General features: G+C 39.8%; 1 protein-coding gene across 1 annotated transcript in view; it reads right to left on the reverse strand.

Annotated features, from left to right (window-relative positions):
* e2f6 (E2F transcription factor 6) overlaps nucleotides 1–12,279 on the reverse strand; it is a 32,978-nt gene that overhangs the window by 853 nt on the left and 19,846 nt on the right. The gene's annotated exons all lie outside the window — the stretch shown is intronic.

Consider the following 12,279-nt stretch of genomic DNA (forward strand, 5'->3'; position numbering starts at 1 on the left):
TCTTGTATTTAAAAAAACAGGTCCTCTTTAACAGTTCAATATGTTTTTGGGATGGCTGGTGAAGTTATATGTAGATCTCGCTCAGTCACAATTTCCCTTTGTCCTAACAGCTGACGAACAGAATTTCTAGAATGACCGTTGGAAATTTGGACCTCACAATAGAATACAAAACATTCATTAAACCAAGGATGATGTTTTCATTCCCTGAGGAAGTCCAGTTAAGCGACTCATCAGATAAGGCCACATCTCAACATCTCAAGGTTGCCACGATCAAACAGCAGCTTATTAAGAGGCAGAACAACAGAAAAATAAGACAATATTGTCACCCTGCATAACAGCAGTAAGTTAAATAAAACTAGAGAGAGACAGATTTTAGATTACACAAGTAGTTCCTCTAATTCCCACTACCACAACCTATTATATTACGCAGTTCTTTGTTCAGGTACTTACTTGCAATGTCATATTATGTTGGCTACTGCTATACATACCTGATTCATGATATTATATTGTACGGTTATACTTGCTAATACTACAGAATTTTTCATTGTATTCTATAGTTCATTGTTGGTTTATTACCTGAGAATCTAGAAATGAAAGGGGAGGGAGAGGATATGTGAAAGGGAGATAATAAGAAAAAGAGGAAGAGCAGTTTAGGGCAAATGTCTGGAAAATAGCTCCATAAAGCAAATACAGGGTTACAATAACACTAGACTCAGGCTGAATAACAGACAGAATAGTTCTATGTGGAGCTGAAATGAAGTGAAATATGAAAATAAGTGAGTCAGAAGTAGCAATCTGTGCAGGTAAGAAAGATCCTTAGGCTTAAAGATGAGTTATAAATAAATGATAAAATCTATTTAATCAGTAACCATGCTCCACAAGGCATGAAGATTGTCAAGGGTGTCAGTAATGTGAGGTTGTCAAGGGTTTCAGTCATGTAAACCAAAGCTTGGCTGATTATTAACAGAGATAGGTTGGAGCTGTGATTTTGAAAAAAAGCAATTCATGCATTGGATTTGGGCCGTGAGCAACTTTCTCACTTTGAAGAAACTGAAAACATGGTGGCGGGTTCTTTGAATATGCAAATCCTCAAGCTTCAAATATATTTGTAATTTTTCATACAATGTTAATGTTTTATTATTGTAAGAGTTGAAAAGAAAATCTTAACTTGTTTGAAGTACATTTTACTGATTAGCTGCAAATGATATACTAGTTTATCAAGTCTATCTCATCCAGATATGCTGCAGACCATGGGCTCCACCAACCCGCAGCCACTTGCCACGCAATCTCCTGGGAGAAGCAGGAACAGAGGAAAGAAAAACCAAGGCCAATTTAGGAATGATTTGTGAAATTGCTCTCTGACCTCTCAAGTCAATTGTGCAAGCTCCAGGAGGCTGCAGTAATTCATAACAATTAATAGCTACCCTCATTGTCCACTGTAACCGAGGTGCCCTTCTCTGTCATGGTGTTTCTCCGGCTGTGTTTTGAACAGCTGTAAGAAACCTAGGGCTACTAGTCAGTCCCATTTTGGGTGCTTTTTTGTGATTCATAACTTGCCCGCTCTCATTCAGATCGAGGTTGGCATCATGCAAACATTGTGTACCCAACTTCATCTGAACGATTATGGCGCAAGCCATTGCACCTCCGATGTTGCTTTCTGTTTTTGAATGCTGTCACAAGCTTCAGCGCACAGCAGGAGGGCCTAATACCAGTATTTACTGACCACATAGTACAGCCAGCCTGTTCTTTCTTAAAGGCAGGTTCTATCTTAAAGGGAAGCTGCATAAAATGATTGCTGCAATGTAAATTCTTCCTAACTGAACACAGGATGGATCCAGAGTGTCAGATGCGGTGCTCGATGATGCATTCACTAACATTGACCACATGCGTGACAGCAGAAGGCCTCTAGTGGCACTGTTGCCAGAACTTAGGTCCAGACTCTGGGAGCTGACCTTCCTGGCCACCTGCTCCCATTCCCTTCTGAGGATTGTCCTTGAGGGTCTCCTGGTCCCCTGTGGGACCATGATGTCTCTCCTTCTGTTCACCTGCTGCAGACTTCCGAATTCTTTAAGAGGTATACATTTCAAAAATATGTGTTTATAGAGCACCGTTAATGTGGAAAAACATCCCAAGGTGCCTCACAGAGGTGCAACTGGAAAGAATGGGCACAGAACTGTTATGATGTGGCAGGTGATGTGTGCCAGGTGGACCAAATCCAGAAGGGAAACTTGGCCACGCTATCAGAACGGTTTTGCAATTTGTATTTATTACGAGAAGATTTGTGCACTGAATTCAGAAGTAATGAGCCCACTAACACCTTTAGAGATTTTAAAAATTAAATTAAAACATTTATTAACAAAAGAAAAGATTTCAAGCACATACATACGATTACAGTTACTTAATGCTATAACAAATCCCAAAATTCCTAATTAACCTGACTCCCAACTATATTCCCTATTTAAAGCAACAGTCCAAAATAGATTTTAAATTTAGGTAGGCAATCCAGCAAGGTTACCACAGCACCCACTCGACAGTGGAATTCCAAAGGCGTTTCTCCAGCTTTGGTTACTGGACACAGCAGACTTCTGCAAAAGTGGCTGGAGTCTTTTTCCCCCAAGGCTGTTTTACACGGTCCTTTTAGATCTTACATGGCTCCCCAACTTAGCCTTCCATCTTTCTTTATATGTGTTTATCTCTCTTTAATCTGTAAATTCCATTGTTTTATATGTCTTTGGAATTTACATTTCCCATAACATAAAAATCTTTCATGTTATCAATATGGTCAGTACCTTTGGGAAAAATAAACATGCTGCTTGGCCTTGCTTATCTTGTTAGTTGTAAACATCCTATCATCCCTTTGAAGCCTAAACAACCCCTTCACTTATCGAAAAATGCAAATTTCCTTCACACCCTACATACTGCCCTCATCCAGGTTTACCCATTAGCATTTCAAATGCCTTTTACACCTAACTTCCTTTGATAATTTCAACCTTGCAGTCTGAGTCCAATTCAATTACATCACACAGGCAGAACCATACACAGTCACTCGTAAACCTACTTTACAAAATACCACAATAATATTATGAAAAATGATAGTTTCATGACAGAGCCAAAGCAGGAACGATTAGGAAGGGTGACTAAAAGATGGAGAGGCACAGAGGTTTAGAGAGAAATTCCACCGCATAGGACCTAGATAAGTGGTTTTCAATCTAGGGTCTGCAGGGATAGCCTAGTGGGTCCATGGCAGCCGGAGGGGGAACAGGTGCAATCTAGGAGGCAGGAGTGGAGTGCAGCCCCGAGATGTTTAGTGCAGAGTGGGCAGTCTCACCTAAGAGGGAATGTGCATGGAAGAATGCTGGGAGCAACATGAAGATCACCAGGTAAATACACAGTTACTAATGTTGGTGATGTTGCTGGGTTAGTTCAGTCTTTTTTAAGAGGAGGGAGTTTTTTTTAAATAAGTATTGAATACTTAAGCTCAAAGAAAAGGCACCAAAATACAAGTTTGCCCAGGGCACCATTTTCCCTCAGGCTGGCCCTGTTATGGCATATTACTGTAAACACTTTTTCTTGTTGACAGTTCCTGAAAACTCTGCACAACTGCCCTTCAGAAGCTGACAGTTGCCGTGTGGATCAAACAAAAACAGAGAGATATATATATACATAACTTTTAGAACACACTTTGCATTTTTATAATTCTGACAACTGTGCTTTTGTATAATCTTAAAATATCCTTAAAATGTTGATTGATGGTGGTGTAAATTACTTTAGTGTGAAATAGTTGAAATAACTTCATATTGCTATTGCAAGCAATTCAATGATGCAATGGACAGAGATAAGACATGAGCAAGAAACAATGGAGGAAGAGAAAGTATCAGAGTTATATAGAATTCGATAACAGATGGTTGCAATGTGTTGTGTGCTTAGAAATTTTATCCAATGAAACCTGCAAACCACACCTACTAAACCACACCTTATAACAAAGCATCCAAATATAAGATACATCAAAGGGCTTACTTGAATCAGGAAAAAAAAAAAGTACAGCTGTCAGAAAACTCAAATTACAAATATTACACAGGTTCTGGAAAAGGCCCGAAAACATCCCTTCTGACAACAAGGATTTTGGATTGCTAAAACTGAGAAGGCCATACCATAGGAGAGGAGCTGATTTTTTCATCTGGTGTGGAATGTGCAAAGTGATGGTCAGTGAAGATGCAGCATAGGAACTGAAAGCCATTCAACCTTCTTCTACTGTTTTATTAGATTCGAGGAACTTTCAGGAGATATAAAATACCAATTGACAGGAAGGTCTTGTGAATGCGAGTAGTATTCCAATTCAACTTGTTGAGACAATTGATGTCAGTAGTGCAGTACAATAGTTGGTTTATGTTCACTATGTTTGGGTGGGGGGAAATTGTTTAAGATTTTCTTTTTTTTTTGGTCAGCCATTACCAAAATGACCAGTGAGGAAACATTCAAAATACCGGGTAATATCGTGGGCCAGAATTTTCACGTCCGTATGCAGGGGCGGGCCCCGCACGCCAATGCGTAAAATGATGCACGGTGATGTCAGACGTGCGTCCCGACATCACCGCGTGTCATTCAGACCTTTTGTTTGGCGGCCGCGCGCCATAGGCAGCTGCATGCCCGAACTGTCAAAGGCCTGTTAAAGCCATTAATAAACTGATTAAAGTAATTCTCAAAGCTGCCCGTCCAACCTTAAGGTTGGGGGGCAGGCGAAGAGCCCAAGTGGCCTTCGCGTTTTTCAGGAAACATCCACGGGTGGGATGAGGTTTCCTGAAGGTTTTATTAAATAAATAAAAAATTTTTCACAATTCATAAACATGTCACATGAGGGGACATGTCTAAATAATTTTATTCTTTCTTTATTTCAAACTTTCAAAATGAACTTAATCTCCCTCAAGCAGCTCTATGCCTCAGGGAGATTTCTGCGCTCTTTTTGCGAGCGTGCGCGGAAGAGCGCAGGCACCGACTCTCCCTCCTCCCCCCGCCTGCACAGGCAGCACTAAGCACTACTAGGCGCGTATCATGCTGGGCAGACCTTAATTGGCCCGCCCACATAAAATGGCGGCGTGCAGCTGATCACGGGTGGTGATCAGCTCCGCGCCCGCTCCCAACTGGCCTGCCTGACAGGCAGAAAATTCTGCTTAAGTGGGAGAACCATGTTGCTGTTCGTACAGAGTGTGCTGCAATTGGTGGGGTTGCTGCAAAAATAAGCAGCACAGGTAATTGTGTCACGTTGGCTGGAATTTTCCCAGCCCTGTGGAGATAGCTTTGGGGGCATGGTGAACTGAGGGTGGGATTGACAACCCACTCGGCAGAGGCAAGCAGGCAATTAAAAGTGTTAAGGCCTTAATTAACAGCCGTGGAAGGAGGCAAGCTCCCTGCCATTGTACAGGCTCCCTGCTGTGGCAGGAGGTGGCATCACAGTGGAAGTTAAGCTGCAAAATATTTCAGGTCTTTTAATCATTTGCCAGCAATATTTCTGAGCCCAAGAATCCTCAAGTAGCAGGCAAGCCATTGCAGCCATTTCAAGGGGGCCAATGTCTCCACTGTACTGTACCTTCTGCAATGTAACTGCTCCCCTCCTACTGAAGGAGCCTCCATTGTGCTGCTGCTGCTCTTGCTGTCTCCTCAGCATCACTCACACTGAGAAGGTGGCTGGCAGCCATGTCAAAGGCCACCGATGAATGGACCTCCCTACCCTGGAATCTAGCTCTGTCACTAATTGGATATGGCTCCCTGAGGCGGCTTCTTGATTGGCTGCCTCTAGTGAGATCACTTCTGACATACTACCATGGCAACTTGGGAGTCGCCGGAATTGACCCCTTTTGGATTGCCTAGAGCTGAGCTATAAACCCCACGTCCTTTCTATCACCAAGACCCTATGACCAGCTGTGCAACATTGACTCCATCTGTCCTACCTCTCCATCACAGAAAGTCTTATCCATGCGTGTTGTCTCTAGACAATTACCCCAGCGTCGTCACTTTGGCTTCCTATCCTCCATGAGTTTTCTAAAACGCAACTGCCCATATCATGACCTATACTAAGTCTTACTTACTAATCCACATTATTCTCTGGCTTGTTGAATTTGAACTCATTATCCAACAATTTGTATAAGCACACTCCACCTGTCCTTCCTGAAAATTTAAATGGGGCGGGATGACGTCGGGGGTTCCCCCAGGCTTCATCCCGCGTCATTTTACGTGTTGGCGAGCGGGCCCCGCCCCCTGCTCGCCGACAGCAAAATTCTGCCCATTGAGTTGAGTATTCTAATTCATTATAAATTTCATATGCAAATTGGATTGCTCAGAAAATAATTTCCCATGAAATATGAAGGACATCTACACTATGTCAAAGTGAGAAACTATTAATGAGCTGGTACTAATTAGGCAGACGTTAAATAATTACAAAACAATCTCCTCTGGTTCTCAGATATAACTGACAGATAAAGTGCTAGATTTAATAAACTCAACATCAACACAGTTGAGTAAAAATGACCAATAAATGAGTACCCCTAGCCATGAAAATCATTATCTAGTCAAAATAAAGTCACACACCACAGCAGAAAGCTATAGCTGTCTCATGCTGTAGCATGTCTGATGACAAAAAGTGGGCATCACTGTTACAAGAAAGATTTATGTGGAGTCAGTTGTTTTCATTCTTCCAGAATACCTGCCCTACCATCTCTCTATTACAGTATCTACTTATTTTCTTCAATGATTTCTGTGGGAAATTCAAGTATCGTTGAATTGTAGCTACTGGAGTCCTGGTAATTCAGTTTCTACTTCTGCTCATTGCTCTTACTCAACTGTTTTGTTCTCTTTGATTGTTGTAGCTCTGGAAATTCTCAGTTCTGTTCCCTTTTGAATATTAATCCTAAATTTAAACATGTTGTCTGTTAATTGTGTATAGATTAATGGTTACATTCATTTAAAAATTTTTAATCATAGAATGGTTACAGTACAGAATAAAGTCATTCGGTCCTTTGCATCTACGCTGGTTCTCTGCAAGAGCAACTCAGCTAGTCCTACTCCTCCCCCTTTCCCTGTAGCCCTGCAATGTTCTCTCTCCTGATAATTATCCAATTGCCTTTTGAAAGCCACGACTGAATCTGCCTCCACCAACTCAGGCAGTACACATTCCAGGTCCTAACCACATGCTGCATTAAAGTTTTTCCTCCTGTCACCTTTGATTTAAGGTGAATGAAAAAGCAATCAGTGTCCTTTGGTTTGTCACCTTTCTGCCAATGGGAATAATTTCTCCCTATTTAAACAGTCCAGACCCCTGACGATTTTGAGCACCAATCTCCTCTTAACCTTCCCTTCTGTAAAAACAGCCTGTGCGTCTCCAATCTATGCATTTAATTTAAGTCCCTCATCCCTGGAACCTTTCTTGTAAACCTTTTCTGCAGCCACTCCAATGTCTACACTTTTAGGAAGGATGTGAAGATGAAAGGCAAGCAAAACGTCAAGTTCTTGATAGAAATACTATCACAAAAAAATGCTGAGTACATGTGTATTAGTACATGAACCTGACACTAAGTAGTTACCTTTAGTTCCTTTTCTCCAACAGATACAGCGTTAACATTTACATTGCTGCATGACAGAAACAATCATTGCCCCCACCTAAGTTCTTTTTTCAATCTTAAGTTGTGCAGATAACTTATACCATTTGATATTAAATACTGTAAAATCATTAATTTAAGCTTTGCTACTAGTGTCCCATGAAAAACAGATTAAGTGGATGTCTGTGGTACACTTGCCTAAGCCAGCCCTTTCACTCTTGGACACAGGTTGAGCTCTACTCTGATCAGAAATTTGGGGTAGTTCCTCAAGTAACCCAGTTCCCTATAGGTGGAAGTCCACAACACAATACAGTTAAACACAGGAGCAATCTCACTCAAAGAAAGCAACAGAATGGCTGGTTTGTGAACTCATTCTTTTTCGCAGCAGAGGGTGCTCTTCTGAAGTTGAACAAAATAGCAGGAGCTTTATTCTGCACCTGGCTATACTACAACTTATTTGAGACAGTGATGCCAACAGACACTCAATACATGAAACTCCAAGCGGGAAACTTTAATAATTCCTAATTAAAGTTGATATAGTAATTATATAAAGACATAATGATGGTTTATAAATAGCAGGAACCAGTATCCATGTTTAGCACCTGGATAAAAATACAATAACCTTGGGGCTATATTACAATTTTCAACAAAGAAAAATCATTTTCTAATTTTATTTCCATTCCTGTATTTATTAACTGATTGTATGAGCTTCAACATTTAAACAATACGTGTCTATAAAGGGGATAGCATTTTGAAAATTCAATTAAAAATTACAAAATGACATACTGCATGTAAAAGGAGTATTAGAAGTATAACTGGATATGACTAGTTTATGATTCACTAGATTTCAGAAACCTACTCTTTTACACCCAGAGTCTCCCAACATCTCTTGTGAAATGACTTTCAAACTTGAATGTATCTGCTATTACCTCTTCCCGGGCTTTATGTCCATCAATCCTGTCCCCTCCTTGAAAAATCAACATCCAGGTGTCTCGATTTTTTTAAAGTATGTCACTTTGGGGGATCATCAGTTAGTTCAGTTGGCTAGAAGGCTAGCTTGCGGTCCAAAATAAACAACAGTGCAGGTTCAATTTCTGTTCGAGCTAAGGTAAACTTGAGACCTGCCTCCTTGCCCTTTCCAAGAGTGGAAGACAATGGCAAACCACCACTGATAAATACTGCCAAGGAAACAACCCAGGATGAAGCTTCAGCAGACAACAGCCAAGGATTTGCCTTCGGGCACAGCATGAATGAAAGAATGAATATATGTCATTTTATTGCAGGCAACTATCCTGATGCAAATGCAACACAGCTGTTACTGTCAATCAAATCCTAAATAAAGTTTCTGCACACAAAAACAGCAGATAGCAAGTACATGATTTTATTACACATTTCAGAAATGATAAAAAACACATTACATATTACTTATATTGATATATCAGTACAAAAAAGCAGACTTCAAAAAGCATTAAATTATAATTGCATCACCTAACAGCAGGCTGGGTCATAAGTCAATCAAGTTAAATTCAAAATTGAGTAACTTCATCCAGATAAATTAAGTTGGCATGATTACAATTCATTTGATGAACAAGGTATAAAATATCTGACAAGTATAGCTTGAGGTTTTATGCACAGGACTGTAACTTGGCTATTTTGCAATCTGAGCAGCAATTCTGCTTATTATAAACACAACACAATTTAACATCTGCAAAAGAAGCATCCCAGTTTGTAAAAAAAAGGTAGTGTTACAACAGAGGAACTTTTGAGGTAAAACCATGCAATTTTGCCCTTTTTGCAGTTTGAACCACAAGGGAGCTAGCCACAGCTCTCATCAACGATCAGTGGCATTAGCAAATGATTAGCAATAGCGGAACCTAATATCTTCACAAGTGAAGAGGAGAAAGTATTTAAAATGTGGATAGAATGAAAGATTCGGATATCTCTCTGGGCAAAAACCTGAGGCAAGGACAAGGATTCTACCATTCTCATATCAAATGAGGTAGGAGGTATCAAATCCTTGAATTTGAGCTAACTTGATCTGGCCCCCTGGTTGCGTTACATACAATGATTTTGCCTTCAAAGTTATGGGGTAAAAAAAAGTCAGCAATTTATACAGAATAAGATCAGAAAGGAAGATGAATGGTACAGCCTGGTTAAGCTGAATGACACCAATGTTGACTGAGGTTTCATGGGAAAAGGTTTAACAACAGGGATGATTGCTACACTTTGGAAACCTGATTTACCTCCCACCCACAGACTGCTTTTGGTTGAAGGGCAGAGGGAAGTGGGAAGGAAAAAGGTATTTCTTAGTCTGCTTCGAGTTGTACCTGTTTGAGGAATTGAATATTTAAGGCCAAATCTGAGCGCTGACTTCTTCAATAGCATCCACAAAAGCAATCATGCATTGGTTTCCTCTGGTCCTAACTCTACTAATTACAGAAACAACAGAGCTTTCAGCCTTACCTGGAAGGCTACTCAGGCTACAAAGTGAGGCCTGACATAATGTGTGAGATTATCAATGTGGAGATCTAGTCATATATATATATATATATATTACACTTTGATTTTAGCGAATTCAAAAATATTTTTAAAATCAAGGTAATATCCCTCATTTCCCATTGTCACATAACTATAGAATTTTCCATCATATTATTGTAGGCTTATGGGGGTGTGTATGGATGGTTCAGTCTGTGTGACTGATTTAATTGAATTAAACTCAGATGGACTGCAAGATTGAAATTATCAAGAGTTAGATGCAAAGCAGACTTTTGAAATAGAGGTGGACAAGTGAGCTTGAGGGTTCCACAGATAATGTGTGAATGAAATTTGCATTTTTCGATAAGTGAAGGGGTTGTTTGATTTTCAAAGGGATGGTAGGATGTTTACAACTAACAAGATAAGCAAGGCCAAGCATAATGTTTATTTTTCCCAAAGGTACTGACCATATTGGCAACATGAAAGGTTTATATATTATGGGAAAAGTAAATTTCCAAAGACATATAGAACAATGGGATTTTACACATTAAAGAGAGAAAACATATAAAAAGGGAAGGCAATGTGTGGTGGCCATGTAAAATTTTGAAAGGTACACAGTGTGACAGACTCCGAAGAAGCTCTAGCCACTCTGCAGGAAGAAGTGCTGTTCCAGTAAATAGAGTTGTGTTAAAATCTTTTGGAATTCCACTGTCAAGTGGATGCGTGTGGTAACCTTGCTGGATTGATTTTATAATTTCAGATCTATTTTGGACTGTTGCCTTAAAGGGGGTTTGTAGTTGGGGAGCCTGTTTAATTAAGAATTTTGGGAACTGTTAAGACTAAATAACTATGTAACTAATCTTGTGTCTGCTTATTGTTTTTTTTTCCTTTAGTTAACAAATGTTTTAATTTAATTTTAAAATCAGTAAAGGTGTTAGTGGACTCATTACTTCCGAATTCAGTGCACAAATCTTCTCATAATAAACACAAATTGCAAAACTGTTGTGATAGCATAGTAGATTTGGTCCACCTGGCACATATCACCTGCCACATCATAACACCATTCTTTATTGGTTGACCTTGGTCGCATACCAACTATGGTTGAGGGGCAGATTGTCAACCTGAAGTTAGACTTCATTACTGTTGGCCTGACTCAAACATGAAAAAGTACACTGGTTGCATAGTGGTAACTTGTCTATTTTCACTCCCTCTCAGGGGATTTAACTGTTCTCCAGTTGGCACCTCACTTCAGAGTTGCAGGTGAATTCATAAATGGTTGACATGAAAGTGGAAAGGGGGCAGGAAAGGAGGAGGGCATTTTAGTACTCAAAGCAACAGTATGCTGGTGTCCCAATATGCTGCATTGACATTGTAATTGCCATTAGGCTTTTTCTAAATTAAATATATTATTTGAACAGCTACCCTTAGTGTTTGAGTAAAATAAACATAAAATCATGATAGTTTAATAAGTGCTGCATTAAACCATCAACTGAATAACCCTTCTATTTAAAAACCATATTCCAAGATGGTGGTTTTGGCAATGTTGGGGTAATACAGGATGTCCTCACATTAACACTTATCTCCAATTAATACCCTGCACTTATCTCCAATTAATACCCTGTTGTCGCTGATTCGCGGTAATGACGCCGTATGCCTGGACGTTCCCATCTAACTCCCATGCAGTTCCCTCCCTTCACCATCTTGAATTGTTGTGGTATTATTTGTTTAATTTTACCCATAAAATTCATTCATATCGAGCCAATAAAGAGCCAGTGATTATGAAGTGCTTTCTGCTGAGAAAAGACAGAGAAAACAAGTTACACTTCAAGTGAAATTAAAAATTATAAAGTGCTCAAATGGTGAACATGCAGTGGCTATCACTAGAGCTTCTAACTTACCAGCAACAATGGTGAAAGCAATGATTAAAAACACCAATAAAATATGACAGTTTGGTAAGCTAACAACTCCTTTGGCTGATGTTAGATTAAGTAGAAATGATCAGAGTGGAATTATACTCTTTCGAGTTATCAACAGTCACAGATTGCAACTCCTTGATTACAATCACAGTTCTTGGTTTTCTGGGAGTGGGACATGAACCCACAACCCTCTGATTCAAAGGCGAGGGTGCTATGAACTGAGCCACAGCTGACACCTCTCAGAGTGGAATTATAATGGACATGGAAAGGCAGCTAACCAATTGAACTGAAATCAAACT

This window comes from Cetorhinus maximus, chromosome 5 (genome assembly GCF_964194155.1).
Source record: "Cetorhinus maximus chromosome 5, sCetMax3.hap1.1, whole genome shotgun sequence".
Classification (NCBI taxonomy): Eukaryota; Metazoa; Chordata; class Chondrichthyes; order Lamniformes; family Cetorhinidae; genus Cetorhinus; species Cetorhinus maximus.